Source organism: Acomys minous (genome assembly GCF_964271855.1).
Source record: "Acomys minous genome assembly, chromosome: 14".
NCBI classification, from domain to species: domain Eukaryota; kingdom Metazoa; phylum Chordata; class Mammalia; order Rodentia; family Muridae; genus Acomys; species Acomys minous.
This window is the reverse complement of record NC_140496.1, coordinates 106,146,340-106,162,170: the sequence shown is the minus strand read 5'-3', so window position 1 is coordinate 106,162,170 and position 15,831 is coordinate 106,146,340. Positions and strand designations below refer to the sequence as shown.

The following is a 15,831-nucleotide window of genomic DNA, read 5'->3' as shown; positions in this document are numbered from 1 at the left end:
CTTGGGGGAGGAAGGGTCCCAGTATGTCACAGTGGGGAGTCAGATCCAGCCTGCTTATGTCAGCTCAAGTTCTCTACCTAGGCCTACAGGAGCTGACATTAACTCAAGACAATCCCAACAGTCACGTCTACGAGACCACCTGATCAAAATGAACTCCCAGAACACTCTTCTAGTTGACTCCAGATTGTGCCAAGTTGAAAATTAAAACTAAACCACAGTAACTAAATCTACATTACACAACACAAACCAGGTTTTCAAGCACAGCCAAGTGTGAGAATCATCTAATGGAGAGGAAAAAAAAGTTTGTGGGTCCACATCTGTGGAATTTAATCGAGTGTAATATATTGTTGTAATTTTTATAATTTCTATTTTTATATGTACAGATGTGAATATAAAAAGTTGCTCAAAGCCAAGTACAGTGCCCACAATCCCAGTATTCAGGAGTCTGAGGCAGGAGAATTAGGAGTTCAAGGACAGCATAAATTATATAACAAGATCTTAAAAGCTGTTTGGGGTAGTGAACATTGTGAACAGAAACGTGAAATGGGAAAAGGCACTTAAGAATGATGCCAATAAGGCTGAGACCTAGTGGGCAAAGAGTAAAATATCACAAAATAAAGGTTCCTTGTCAGGCAGCAAACTAGGAAGGGCTTGCTGGGCTGTGGTGGAAATGCACTCCATGCTTGACGTGTTTTACTTCTCGAACGTTGTTTTGGGGGCTTATTTATTCTATTACAGAATTTTAAAGAGCACAATCTAATAAATATTTTTCAAAGATTATACTGGCTGCTGTAGTAATTTGAGCTTAACAGGAAATAACACACGATTGAAGAAATAAATTGAGGTAGAAAAATGTCATGATACAGTTATTTTTTTGGTCATCATTCAATTTGTCACTCATTTATATCCACTCAACAATTATTGACTGTGACAAACTGTGCTCAACAGGGTTTTGGTCTTTGTGAATACAAAGGCAAAAATCTCATGCTTTCATAAAGTTTACACTTCCTATAAGCAATCAAGATATATATTACCAGATATTTCTGGTAGATACTGTGTATGTTATCATGTCATAAACTGAATTTTAAAAAAACAAACATGTTGTTCTGGTTTGAGACAGGGTCTCTCTACAAATAGCAACAACAAAGCACGGAGTGACTGAAGAGTAACAATGAGCAGGAGGTTCCCTCTAATGACTGACCCCAGGCAGTCTGCTGGGCCAGAGTAAGGACTGGAGATTTCCTGAGTAAGCTAGAGGCCACTGGGAGATTCTGATCAAGACAAGTGTAACAGGAGTCAACATTTAAAACGATCATTCAGACTGTGATCTGGAAAACAAACTGTACACATCGAAGAAGTAAAAGCCAAGTTTTCGGTGAGAGAGGCAAGAAATTGTACACTTTGATTTAGATTTCAAAGGCAATCCTAGTAGAACCACTGATGTACTGGGTGTGTTGAGAGCAAATCCAAGACTGGAAACTAACTCTCCTGCCTGGCAAATGCTCTCTCTTCTAGCGCCTGCTCTCGCAACTATATCATGACTTCATTTGCTAAAGGTTCCTCTGAGACTAAATGACAGCTTTATATTTCCCTCCTGAACTTCAGGTCCATGTAGCAACAGTAAAGTCTATTATAACTTCAAGTCCCACCTTCACAACTATGTCAATGTTTGGCATTACAAAGCACGCTCTATCACAAACTAAAACCCTAGGAAGTAACCATTAAAAGAAGAATGATTGACTTTGTGTACACATATGGGTTCTAACATACCATAATGCCTTCTTCCACATGGGTTCCAGAGATTGAACTAAAATGTCACGCTTGGCAGCAGATGCCTTTTCTGGCTAACCTATCTTGCCAGCCCAAAGTAACCTTCTTAATTCCTTTTTCCTGTCACCTAATCTACTCAACAGCATACATATACCCAATTCCTCAAGCTAACTTTACTCTTGTTATAGTGTACACTTTATTATGACATCTGTCACAAAGTGAACTACTGCTCTAGTCTGAGGGTCTGCTCAGGTAAACCAGCTGGCCTCTAGCTCACTCTTCTTCCCTCGTCTCCTGATTGGTAGGATTACAGGCACGTGTCACCATGCCCAGCTTCTGAAGGAAATAATCGAATCTGCTTTCTTTCAGAGATCAGTTCTCCTGAGATAAACATTCAGTGTCTTAAACACAATTAGACTATGTTAGCGGGATGTGAAGAGTCACGTTCTTTTAATTCTATTAGAGGGACTTGTGGCTGTTTCTAATATTAACGAGAGCCTATACTGATACAACATCTTCAACTCTCTTCTCCCCAGTGATAAGAATCTGTGTATTTAATCACATCAGTACTTTATTGGGTAACTGAGACAACAGTTTTTTTATTTTCTTGTTTTTGAGTCAGGATCTAATTATGCAGTCCTGGCTGACCTGGAAATCAGATCTACCTGTTCAAAGTCATGTGCCACCATGCCTAACTTGACAAAGCCCTTTCTAAGTGGTAACCTTTCCAGTTCACCACTGCCAAGGTCTTCACCCTCACGCAAATTATCCTCAGCTCTCTAGACTACTCCTCCCTCCTCGGTGGTTTATTTAAGCAGTCTTCTCTACATAAAATGCCTTAACATCCCACACACAGCCTATGTATCTAAGCAAATCTCATCCTACTTTTCTATTATGTAACTACAAATATTACTGTTTCCTGGTGTGTGTGTGTGTGTGTGTGTGTGTGTGTGTGTGTGTGTGTATAATGTGTGTATAATGTATGTATAATGTGTGTATATACCTATGTTTTCTGATGGACTTAGGTGACCCCTGTGAAAGGGTCTTTTGACCTCCCAAAGATGCCAGACACACAGGTTGAGAATCACTGGTTAAATGGAAGAAAAGCACTACTATATACAATTGTCCTGAGTATTAAATGAAACAAATTATATCAAGTTGCCAAAGTACTACAGCACAAATCACTAAGTGTAGGTAATAATTACTAGTATGAATTATATATGACAGCTAGACACTACATTCATTCTCCTTAAAGCTGTCAAAAAACTTATGGTTGGCTGGGCATTGTGGCACATGCATTTGAATGTAGCACTTGTGAGGCAGAGACCAGCGTATCGCAGATACACCCTCAGTCACTTTAAAACTCACCCAGAAAATGGCAGTCAATAATGGCAAAGAGACATCAAACCCAGCTAAAGGGGCCTTAAAGTTGTAGTTGCCCTGTTACAGGAAATCAAGAGTGCACTGCCCAATGACATTTAAAAAGCAAAACAACTCAGAAGTATCCTAAGTTATAGTAGGCACTCAGGAGGCTGAGAAGGCTAGTCAGTAAAGTGCTAAGCACACATGAGGATCTCAGTTCAATTCCAGCACCCACACAGAAGGCAGGCAGACTGGTATAAGCCTGTAATCCCAGACCTAAGGAAACCGAGACAGGAGGAGGACCCTTGATGTTTTCTGGCCAGCCAATCTAGGTTAACAGATGAGCTTCAGGTTCACAGATAAGGACTAATCTCAAGCAATTTAGTGAGGTAGAGAGTGACTATGGACAACTGATGTTAACCTCTGGCTTCCAAGCACATTACATTCTCACACACACACACACACACACACACACACACACACACACACACACACTCATGAAACAGGCACTCAAATTTCTGCTGTCCATTTTTCAGACATTTCTTAACTTGCTTCATGTTTTGGGTAACTGCCAATGATTTTTAAAATTTTAAACTATGAAGCCAAAAATAATAGCAAATATGAAGTTAGAAAATCTGAATATACACTGCAGTGACCAGAACTGAAAATATTGGTATAGTTAGCCTGAATGATAAGTAAAGCTGACAAACACAAATTAAAGGAAGTCAAATCGAACTCGTCAAAAATGTCAGGGCTAAGAAATCTAAGAGTAGAGCTGGGTGTGGTGGAGCACACCTTTAATCCCAGTAGAGGCAGGTGGATCTACAAAGAGTTTCAGGACAGCCAGGACTATAAAAAGAGAAACCCTGCCTCAAAAAACAAACAACAACAAAAAGGAAACCTAAGAGATGGTGCTGCACACCTTTCATCTCTGCACTTAGGAGGCAGAAGGAGACTTCGGATCTCTTAAATTCAAGGACAGCCTACTCTACAGAGTGAGTTCTAGCACAGGCAAGGCTACATAGAGAAACCCTGTCTCAAAAAAAAAAACAAACAACAAAAACCAAAAGAAAGAAAACAGAAAAGGGCATCTAAGGATAGACTGGGCATAGTGGTGCATATCTTTAATCCCTGCACTACTAAGGCAAAGTAGGCAGATTTTTTTCTGAATCTGAGGTTAGCCTGGCTACATAGCGAGTTCCAGGATAGCCAGGATAACATAGAGATCCTGTCCCAAAGACAGAGCCTGTCTGCCTTAAGTATGTGCACATGAGTCCAGATGCCTGAAGACCAAAGAGGTCAAAGGCATCATATTTCCTAATATTACAGACAACTTTGAGTCACCTGACTCAGTGTTGGGAACTAAAGTTGGATCAGTAAGGTTTTTTAAAGGATTTTTTAAAATTTATTTATTTTACACATGAGTGCTCTATCTGCATGTACTCCTGAATGCCAGAAGAGGGCATCAGACCCCAGTATAGATGGTTGTGAGCCACCATGTGATTGCTGGGAACAGAACTCAGAACTTCTGAAGAGCAGACAGTTCTCAACTGCTGAGCCATCGCCCCAGCTTCTTGATTTTGCTCATTTTAATGGGATTTAAAAATGATATTGCTTAGGGCAAACAGCTAGCCATATCCTGGATCTGCTCTATGCTAACGGTTGTTTCTTATTAGTTCTTACCCTTCTCCCCACTGAGCACACTCAGGTCCCTCAATAGTTCTCAGACTCTCCTTTTGACACATCAACCCCCCTCCTTACTAAAACAAAATAACATAAACAAGCATGCTAATAAAAGGAAAAAAACTGTTTGTTGTTACAAAGACACGCTCTTAAGTCTTTTGTGAGTCTGTGACACCATATGGAGTTACCTGTGGATGGGAAATGATTGGTGCTGATCCTGGAAACCAAATTAGGATCCTCTCAAGAGACAGGAAGTGCTGCGGTCACCTCTCTAGCTCTCCCCCAGCCTCACCTTCCTAAAACAGCTTCCACAAGCAAGGCCCAACACTGAAAATGGACACCAGCCAACATGCAATCCTAGTGCTACAGCCTGGTAGTTATTTATCTGTTTGGGTTGGGAAGTGCTAGTGTTGTTTGGTTTTTTTTGGTTGTTTGTTTGTTTTGGTTTTTTTTTTTTTTTTTTTTTTTTTTTTTTTTTGGTTTTTCGAGACAGAATCTGTCTCTCTCTGAGTATCAGCCTTGACTGTCCTGGACTCGCTTTGTAGACCAGGCTGGCCTTGAACTCACACCGACCCACCTGTCCCTGCCTCCCAACTGTTGGGATTAAAGGCGCGTGCCACCACCAGCCAGCTTGTTTTCTTTTTGTAGGTCACTCTGTAATCCTGGCTTCCCTGGAACTAGTTCCTTATGTAGATGAGGCTGGCCTCCAACTCCAGAGATTTGCCTCCCAAGAGCTGGGAACAAAGGCAGGCAGCACTACATCTAACCAAGTTATAATTTCTTTAGATTACTGACACATTTTCCTAAACTCAATAGAAATTTGCTGTCATTTCAGTAACACTGCACTGCTGAGGTTATCTATCAGTACTGGCTGCTTATACGATTCACCAGCAGTGCCTTTCTTTTTTATCTGCTTTCTGAAACCAATTTTTCTGAGACCTCCTACTAAAACTCCAAGCTGACATGGCCACTATATTAACTGAAACATTCAGTTTATAGCTCAAGTCATGGAAAACATGGGCTTGGGAGTAACACATGTCACTGCCTGACAAACTTCAAGCACCCATTTCTACATCAGTAAAAAGAACTAGCAGTAAGAAGCACCAGCCTTTGTTGTAGTACAGACTGCAAATAGAATGTACTACATTCATTTATAACACACCTTATAGATATATGAATTTGCTTAATTTGCTAGAGTCAGAATTTAGTTACAAATCTACGTTCTTTATACTATACCACCCTAAGCCGTGACTATAGGAAGGGCTCAGCTGCCCACAAGCAGGTGTTCAACCACGACCGATTCCAAATCACCATCCTTCAGTGGTCAGAACCCACACCACACCAGCAACCCTTTAAACTTAAACACAAACACAAAACCCTTTATTTGGGACCAAAGAGAAGCCTTAGCATTATAAAAGCACTAGCTGTTCTTCCAGAACACCCACATAGTACCTCACAACCATCTGTGACTCCAGACCCAGAAGGCTCTGATGCCTTCTTCTGGCCTCTGCAAGCATTGCATGCTCATGCTGCACAGATGCACATATGGGGAAAACACACACACACACACACACACACACACACACACACATACACACGCGCGCGCGCGCGCGCGCGGAAAATAATTTTTACAAAAGCTTTATTTATGTGCATGAGCGTTTTGCCTGACTCCCGCAGGGGTCAGAAGGCGGTCCAGACCCCCTGCAACTGTAGTTCTGGATGACTGAGAGGCACCATGTGGATGCTAGGAATTTAACCCAGGTCCTCTGCAAGAGCAGCAGCTCTTACCCTCAAAGCCATCCTCCAGTCTCATTCTTTTCAACTTTTAAATTACCAGGAAAAACAAAAAGTCAGCAAAAGCTATGATAATTTTTATTAGTAGTGCATTGCTGTTGATTTAATCCACAAACTAAAATCTCAAAATTATGCAAAACAGTCTTCAAATACTTTAGTGTTAAGAAGCCCCTTTGCACTGAAGCAAGACAGAACACTTGAAAATTATGGGAGCAGAGGAGGAAAAGGAGGCCACCATTCCCGAGTCTGCCTGGAGTCCTGCAATAGCTGAGAAGCAGCTCCAGCACAGGTGGCATTTGCAATAAAGGCTTGCCGACACATCGCTCACATAGCTATTTTACGGCTGGACGCACAGGACCTTGAGCGAGGCCTCGTTCCTTTCTCCCAGAAAGGGCCAGAGAACCTCAACAAGGGGCCGGAAAGATCATCAGTTAAAGAGTACTGGACGTTCTTCCAGAGGACTTGGGTTCAACTCCCAGCACCAACATGCTATCTCATGTAGCTCCAGTTCCTAGGGATCTCACACCCTCTTTGGCCTGCAAGGACAGCAAGTACTCAATACACATAAAATAAAAGTAATAATTAAGAAAACTATTATAATCCTAGTAGATGCTTTCAAAGACAAACCAGTGATAAGACAGTAACTTTCAACTGAACTGCAATCCTACAAAAAGCACACCATGTCTCCTCTCTTGGGTGACTTACATTCTTCTGAGTGCCTCTTTTTGGCCTATTTCTCATGTTGAAGCCACCTATAATCAAACTTACAACTTGTTCCATTAGCTGGCTAGTCCTGAAATTCTTTTCGGTGTCAAAGCCACACACCCTTGTTCAGCATGAGTCAAGGCCCTGAAATTCTAGGGGAACTCCTCGGGCTGCTGAGGATAAATAGTGGGGGATTGTGCTTGCCTCTCTACTCGCAAACACTGACAGCACAGCCATAAAACCAAGGAGTCAGACGATGTAAGAAGTCAGGTATGGCGGAGGTTCGCAGCACAGCAGTCACTGAGCATGGTGCAGCCATGGGAGGCCGACACAAGACCCTGAAGCTTGAGCCTAGACCAGGAGCCTAAAGACACCTTGTCCCAAAAAGCAAAACAACAAAAACTCAAACCAAGCAGGGTGCAGTGGTACACACCATGATACAGCATTTGGTAGACTGGGGAAGAAAAATTTACTGTTCAGAACCATCCAGGACTATCTAATGAAACCCTGCCTCAAAAACAAAACAAAACAGCCTTTTAAATAAATTATGAAGCACTATAAGAACTTGTGCCTTATAGTTACAAATTAATCAAAAATTTCCTTGTCAAAAATCAGCTAACAGAAAGTATGCAAGTAACTATGGTCAAGCTGGGAAATGCTCAGACTAGTTTGACAACACTAGCATTTGTGGCCCAAGCATGATAGTATGCATGTGGAATCCCAACAGCTGGGAGTGGAGACAGGAGGATCAGGAATCATCCTCCACTACACAGCGAGTTTGAGGCCAGCCTGGGCTACATGAGCTCCCCCCTCCCCCACTAAAAGGTATTTAATGAGTGAGGACAGCTGAACAGAAGAGTATTTGCTCAAGGCCCAGGGTTTCATCACTAGCAACACACACACACACACACACACACACACACACTGATAATAACTAGCAATCACAAGTCACTCTGTCCTCCATATGGTTGGCGTAGTACTTTCCTACATGTTCATCCAAATCAGACAGAACTAAAATGTTCCAGATCAAAAATTGCTGGAGAGCTCACAGTTAAGAGTGCTTAAATTATGTGCAGAAGCACAGTCCTGAGCCTTTCACAGTGACAGGAAGTAGTTTTTCTAAGACAGTTAGTTACACTTCCATCAGGCAGCCTGAAAGCGACACCAACTAGGTAAGGTCTCATAACTATGAGTTTATAATCTGTACACTCTATGTACATAAATATTTAAGGCAAACAGCTTTCATTTAAATTAGGACTTTTTCTCAGTAGACTTTCAATAGTCTTTATAATAACTGAAGATTCTACAAGCAACCCATAAAATTGGCAGAGAAGTCACTACTACCTGAGGAATTCCAAGAATGTAAAGCAAGCTACCAAGTCAGGAAAGGCCCTAACTGCTCAGGAACACTGTACTCAAGTCTTCAAAACAAAATTAAGTTGGGGGAGTAACTGAGGTACTGCTGTGTTAATGACCAAATGTGACACACAGCTTACTTAACGCACCATAGAACAAATACATTCTACCAGTGCAGATGTACAGACAGCTTTTCTTTGACAGGCCCTTGTACTTCCTGAAACTATGACTGTGATTAAGAAAAATGTGTAAGTGTTGAGATTCCCTACTCTTTCTCTGCCTATAAGACGAAATGATGGCTAAAAAAAAATCTCAAACAGCGTTGAGCAAAAACAAACAAACACAATCAATACAGTACATGTTATACGATTCTCTGCTGAGAAGCAAACAAGAAGTCAACTGTCCAGGACCTCCCTGAGGGAAGGGAAGGATGACAAAGCCCAGAGGAGTGATGGCTTCCAGATACTCTCAGTGACCTACCATTGTGCTCCTTCTGTGCAAAACCACTCAGCTGTGTATTTGTGAAAATGGTCTGTATGTATTACACTTTCATAGTATTTACACATTTAGAAAAAACAGGACAGGAAAACCCAAACTTTTTCCCCAAGAAAAGAAACATTACTGTAAAATCAACACAAAAGTTTTTATTTGGTGGGAATAGTTCAGGTTAGAATTTTAAGTTTGTAGGGAAAGGGCAGAGCACTTGCCTAGCATGTGGGAGGCCTGGTGGGTGAGGAGATGACAAGTCTGGAGTACAGGCTGGAGAGTTAGTAAAGAAAAGTGTTACAGCTAATTGTGAAAGCACAGGCTTGTAAACCCTAGCACTTGGGGGAGAAGGCGGAAGGTTCAAGAATTTAAAACCAACCTTAGGCTATGTAGCAAGTTCGAGGCCAGCCTGTAGTACAAGAGATACTGTCTGGAAAGAGAAGGGGGGGGGGGGGGAGGAAAGTGTGATGATCTATACTGATGCTGTGGCGAGGTGGGCTCATGCCAAGGGGTACCCCTTGAGGAATTCTGTGCCACGCAACTGATCTGATCTAAGGAAGCTTATTAGGAGGGCCTAGAGAAAAGAGTACAGACAGCAAGTGTGAGCCATGAAGCGGGGAGAGGCCAGGCAGGGCGTGAAAACGGGTACCTAGAACACACAGAGAGAAACAAACAGTAGGAACAGAGAGAAGCTGCAACACAGAGAGGGCTGGGGTGACGGGGTCCTCACAGCCGGCGCACACCTAGTGGCACCTGGAGGTGGCAAGTGATGACATAAGCAATTGCTAGGACAATGAATCGCCTGGAGTAAGGCAAAGTGCATAAGTGTGTGTTGGAGGTGGGGTGAATGAAAATGATGATGATGACGATGACGATGATGACGATGTTAAGAACGTGACTGCTCCCAGGCATGGTGGAGGAGAAAGTTTACTATAGATAAAAGGTAAAAGGTAGCCAGAGGCAGAGACATCTAGGAGAGTCCAGAGTGAACCTGACCCTGAGGCAGGCCAGTAAGGAGTTGGGAGGGAGAAGGAAAAGCCAGGAGACCAAAAGGGTAAAGGACAGACATAGGACTAGCAACCAAAATGACTGGATTATATAGGGAAGGGCAGCTAGGAGTTAAGGGATGGAGAGGTTTGGGGCAGGGGGATGGCATGACAGCCATACCCTGTGACAGATAAGGACAGAGGGATGGGGGTTGGGATGACCTGGAGGCCAAGTCAGCTTTGATGTGACACAGGCACCTCAGCTAGGCATGTGTCCTGGGTTTCTGAGGTGTAACAAGGAGGGAATGATAAAGTTTTTTGTTTGTTTGATTTTTCAAGACAAGGTTTCTCCGTGGAGCCTTGGCTGTCCTAGATCTTAGAATCTGACTGCCTCTGTCTCCCAGAGTACTGAGATCAAGCCTGCACCAACAGCGCCTGCCTACAAAGTTCTTGAAGAGATGTTAGTAAGGTAATTTCACAAAATACACATCTTGTCTATGAAAATAATCCTGACAACTAACACAGCCATATGAGTGAACCCAAAGCATTTCTTCACTTCATTTATCAAGTCCATAAACTTGATTTAACTGGCAAGTTAGAAGTAAGAAAAAAGGAGCAGGATGGCTCAGTGGTTATGGGTACTGACTGTTCTTCCAGAGGACTCCAGTTCAAATCCCAGCATCCACATGGCAGTCACTGTCTACAACTCCAAGATCTGACACTCTCACATAGACACACATGCAGGCAAGCCACCAATAAACATAAAGGTAAATAAATTTAAAAAACAAAAGAAAAACAAAATCAGGCTAGGGAATTTAGCTGAATGGTAGGTCGCGCATTAGCATATACAAAGTCAAAAGTATGCTCTACAGCACAAAAGGAAGAGGAGGGAAGAGGCTGTCACAGGACCTCTAGCTAACCAACTGGAGGACAGCTAGCTGGGCCGTCAGCTGAAACCACTTGCCAGAGCCTGACCAGCTGAAGCCACTCTGAGACCCCCAAGCTGTCCTCTAACTTCCGCACAGACTCCTGGGGTTACCAAGGATTTGAAGGTATATATTACAACTGACTGAGTTCACTGTTGCTCAAAAGATGGGAAGGATCCTAACGTTTAAGAACATCAAGCTTAAAAAAGAAAAGACATACGTCTAGAGACACCTGACTCAAAAAGCCAAAATAAAATGTAAAAAGACACAAAACATAGTGGGGCACCCCATCACTTGGGCAGTAAGGGAAAAACACCTCCAGGCCAGCCTCTACTGGAGGCCCGGCCTCAGAACAGTACGGGGTGGGAAGGGAAGGATAGAACCCTGAGATTATAGCCATGCACTGTAAGGTTTACCCAGCATGCCTGAGGTACTAGATTCAACTCCCAGCGCTGAAAAAGGGGGAGGAGGGCATAGGTGACCAGCTTGACCTGTCATGCAACAATCCTGTCTGAGGGAAAGTTACAGAACTCATCTGACAAGACAGAAGCTATTATACAATAATACACAAAGAACGAGTTTTGAGTAGAAAACAACAGGGAGGTAAGAAGCACAGCATCAAACAGAAATACCAACTTCATTCCAGCCAGTTTCAAAGCTACACATACCTCTGGGACTTTGTAATGTAGACTGATCACACACACACACACACACACACACACACACACACACACAGACTTTTTCTAGTATAACAATGGTTGTCAGTCTACTAATGACAGAAAAAAAATTTTAATTTATCACAATTATATTAAATGCTGCCAAAACACTATCATAACTCTCAACTGTTACTTAATACCAAACTGAATTTTTACTTGAAATTATTTTCTTTAGCAGAAGACTGTGGCACACGCCTTTAATCCCAGTATTCAGGAGGCAGAGGCAGGCGGATCTGTTAGTTCGAGGCCTGCCTGGTCTACAAAGTGAGTCCAGGACAGCCAAGGCTACACAGAGAGACCCTGTCTAAAACAAAAACAAGAAAGAAACTAGTTTTCTTTTTAAAGCACCTGCAACACACTTTCATCACTGACATTTCTGGCCATGTACTTTAATCTGCATGAACAATGATTCCATGCAAAATACTTTTTCCTATTCCTTTAATTTTTCTCAACCTCAAAATAAATTATCTTTAAAAGATTGGTAATTTACAAAGTTCACTACCAAAAACAGTTTGTATAACAGATTTTTTTTTCTCAAAGAATGGTTTCTCTGAGCAGCTCTGGCTGTTCTGGAACTCACTCTGTAGACCTGGCTGACCTCAACTGCAGATTCACCTTCCCCCACCCCATCTCTGCCTCCCAAATGCTGGGATGAAAGCCTTGCACCACCAAGTCTGCAGATTTCTTATTCAACCCACACACTAGACCAATCACTATGTTAAACTCAGGTGGACAGCTTTGCAAAAGCAATGGCACAGTGTGACTTCCAAATGCACTGCTGCTTTCTTTTTCCTCGAAGTATTTATGAAATAGGGTTTCTCTGTCATCCAGAATGGCCTTAAACTTACTATGTAGTCCTTCAAGCTGGTCTCAAACTCAGTGGTCCTCCCTCCTCACCCTCTTGAGAGATGGGTTTACAAGCATGAGCCACCATGTCCAGCTTTCAATAGTCTATCTAAATACTTCACAATTTTTCAATTAAATATCTAACTTCATCTGCTGACCTTCATTACAAATGATACCTAGTATAATTCTGAAGGTGACTTGTAGAGCTAAGAGACATTTTTATGAGCTGGGAATAGTGGTACACCCTGTGTTCACAACCCTTTAAAGGCAGATGTGGAAATATTGCCGGGAGTTCAAAGCCAGCAGTCTGCACATAAATGCCAAGCTAGCCAGAACTGCACAGTGAGAACCTGCCCCAAAATAAACAATCAATCCTCATCCCCCACTGAAAAAAGAACTAGTCTTTAGTGCTCTTTTCAAGTTTCAGTTCAAGGCCATGCATGGGCTTGCCTTCTGGGGTTCTTTCTGGCTCTTGCCTCGCTACATCGCCCCCTTTCTCTACAACTTTTACAATTCTATTTCATTGCCAACCTCTACTTCTTTCATCTTTTCCATATTTTAACTCTCAACAAGTCTATTCCTCAATATTCCCAACTGCACTAGACTGACTTAAAAACAAACAAGAACACCACTCAAGTCACGTACAATTACTTTTTATTGTGACCTGTTTGGTAAATAGAGGAGAAGTAGTGACTGTCTGCTTCCTCAGAATTCTAGAGGCTGGGGCAAGAGGTTCATTAAGTACAGCCTGAGCTACATTACCTAGATTTAAAATTTTTTTAAAACAGCTCTGTATCACTGCTAAGTTTTTTCAGAAGAGTAATGACAAAAATGACTTAGCACTTCTTGTATGAATGATGTCTGCATTAACTACTGAGGTCTGTCACTGACTATACTGCGTGGTCAGAGAAGAGACGGTCAGCAGTTAAGGGCACTTACTGCTTCCCAGAGGATCCTTTGGTTGAAAGCACCTACATGGCAGCTCACAGACACCTCTAACTCTAGGGACTGTGACACCCTTGTCTGACCTTCATGGTTCCTTCACACACCCGGTGCAGACTGAGGCATGTACACATTAGATAAGCATCATCTTTTTTGGGTGGGTGGGGGTGGGATTTTTGAGATAGTGTTTCTCTGTATAACCTTGGATGTTCTGGACTCTGTAGAACAGGCTGACCTAGAACATAAGAGATCCACCTGCCTCTGCCTCCCGGATGCTGGGATTACAGGCATGCCCCACTACTCCTCCCTAAACAAACATCTAACCTTAAAAAAGGGAAATTAAAGCCGGGCGTGGTGGCACACGCCTTTCTTTAATCCCAGCACTCAGGAGGCGGAGGTATGTGGATCAATATGAGTTCAAGGCCAGCCTGGTCTACAAAGTGACTCCAGGACAGCCAAACAAACAAAAAATAAATGCATTGACATGTTTTCAGTTTAAAATATGTAATTAATTTCAACATAAAAATTACACAAAATTATAAAACATGTTTCCTTAAATCTTTATTTTACAAGGGCTTTGTGTGTAAAGCTCCCAGCACTAGAACATTTGTACTGCAAAACAAAAAAGTTCTATTCTTGGTGATATTTTCAGTACATACCACCAAGACATCTACACATAAGGTTTGACAACAGGTTATGCACTAAATAACCCATCTAGTAGATAATTTGCTGTTTGCTAATGTTGTGATAACAGCAATCTAACTTCCTAAAAAGACAAAGCATGAGCCACAAAATGATCAGGTACAGAGAAAGCTGAGGGAAACTGGTAAAATATAACAGGAGCACTTTACTCTTTCTTTCAGTAAAAGTGCAGTAACTACACTTTAGTAGTTTAAAAGAGACAGACGGCTTAATGGTTGAGAATGCTTGCTGCTCTATTTTGAGGTTCAAAGTTAAAATCCATCTATTTTGAGCAGATCACAAATTTCTGTAATAATAGATCCTAGGGACCATTCGCGCTCTTCTGAGCGTCACAGGGAACTATGCACATGTGCACATAATATAACCAAGATACACAGAAAGACAATTAAGTAATATTTTTTTGAATGGTACATACTAGGTGTGACGGCAAATACCATTAATCTCACCACTAGGCAAGCTGAGGCAGGAGGATGCTGTAAGTTCTGGGCCTACCTAGTCAGCTCTAGACTATCCTGGGATACAGATTAGCCCATCTCAAAAGAAAAACGGGAGTGGGGGGAGGTGGAGAGGAGTTAAATTTGTAATGATTTGGTTTCCCGACTGTGTAATTTCCACATTTCTGAATACAAACAAATGAAAATGAATATGGTAAACTCACTTATGAGTTGCTATTGTAAGTGGAGAAAAGTGATTCACTTATGAAAACATTATCTCAAACTTAAGGAGCAAAAGTAGCAGGATTTTATTTAGTTAAAAAACAAAAATCCACTTCTAGTTTAGGCAACCTAAGGCGACCACTTCAGAATACCAAAATGGTAGCCTCAATAACACTAAAACCCCAAACGCTACTGCTGTAAGCTAATTAAGCGTGTACATAACAAAGAATTTATTCTGACCTCGGATACTGTCAGGGATGACGGGGCTCCCAAACACTGCCAAAAGTTACTGTCAACAGCCAGGGTACTGAGGAACTTCTCAATGGCCAGGCACAAGAAGAGATGCTTGGCGTTGTTAGGCGACAGGAAAGTGAAGACGTCTGGAATGTTTTAGAAAGGGCTAACGGGGCAAACACTGTCTGGGACCTCGGCAGCGGGGGCGACGGGGGCGGCCGGGGGCGTGCTGGCCGCGGGGCGGGCGAGCTTTCGGCAGGTTGCCGGCGCCTGGGGGCCGGAGGAGCCCGGAGCCCCCGACGACCCGTCCGCACCGCTGCCTTCCGCAGGCAGGTGCGCGCCGAAAGCCTCCCGGCGGCGGGCACGCGCCGCGGCCCCTCCCTGACAACTTGTCTGCTGGGGAAAAAAAAAAAAAGAGCTGCTGGTCCCAGGCCCCCGGAACCCGGGGCTCCGCCATCCAGCACAACCGCTCTGCCAACAAGGTCCCGCGAGAACCGCGACATCTCGCGATACAGACCCACTGGCATCTCGCGGGCGTGCTCCGGAGCCAACATGGCGGCCGGCGGGTGGAGGGGTGGAGATAATCACTACTGCGGAACTTTCAAAGTGTACTTTCGGTCTCGCACTGGGGAGCCGCGGACAAACGGAAAGAGGGCCGAGCCGTCCC

At 42.9% G+C, this 15,831-nt stretch overlaps 1 protein-coding gene across 4 annotated transcripts in view; it reads right to left on the bottom strand.

The window, feature by feature from the left end:
• Positions 1 to 15,831, bottom strand: part of ZZZ3 (zinc finger ZZ-type containing 3) — a 64,041-nt gene that overhangs the window by 46,680 nt on the left and 1,530 nt on the right. The window contains exon 1 of one of the 4 annotated variants that reach the window (XM_084757298.1): positions 15,171 to 15,308. The exons of the other annotated variants lie outside the window; for them this stretch is intronic. The gene's annotated coding sequence lies outside the window, so the exon portion shown is untranslated. Of the gene's footprint in view, positions 1 to 15,170; positions 15,309 to 15,831 lie in introns of those variants that run through there. 4 annotated transcript variants of the gene reach the window in all.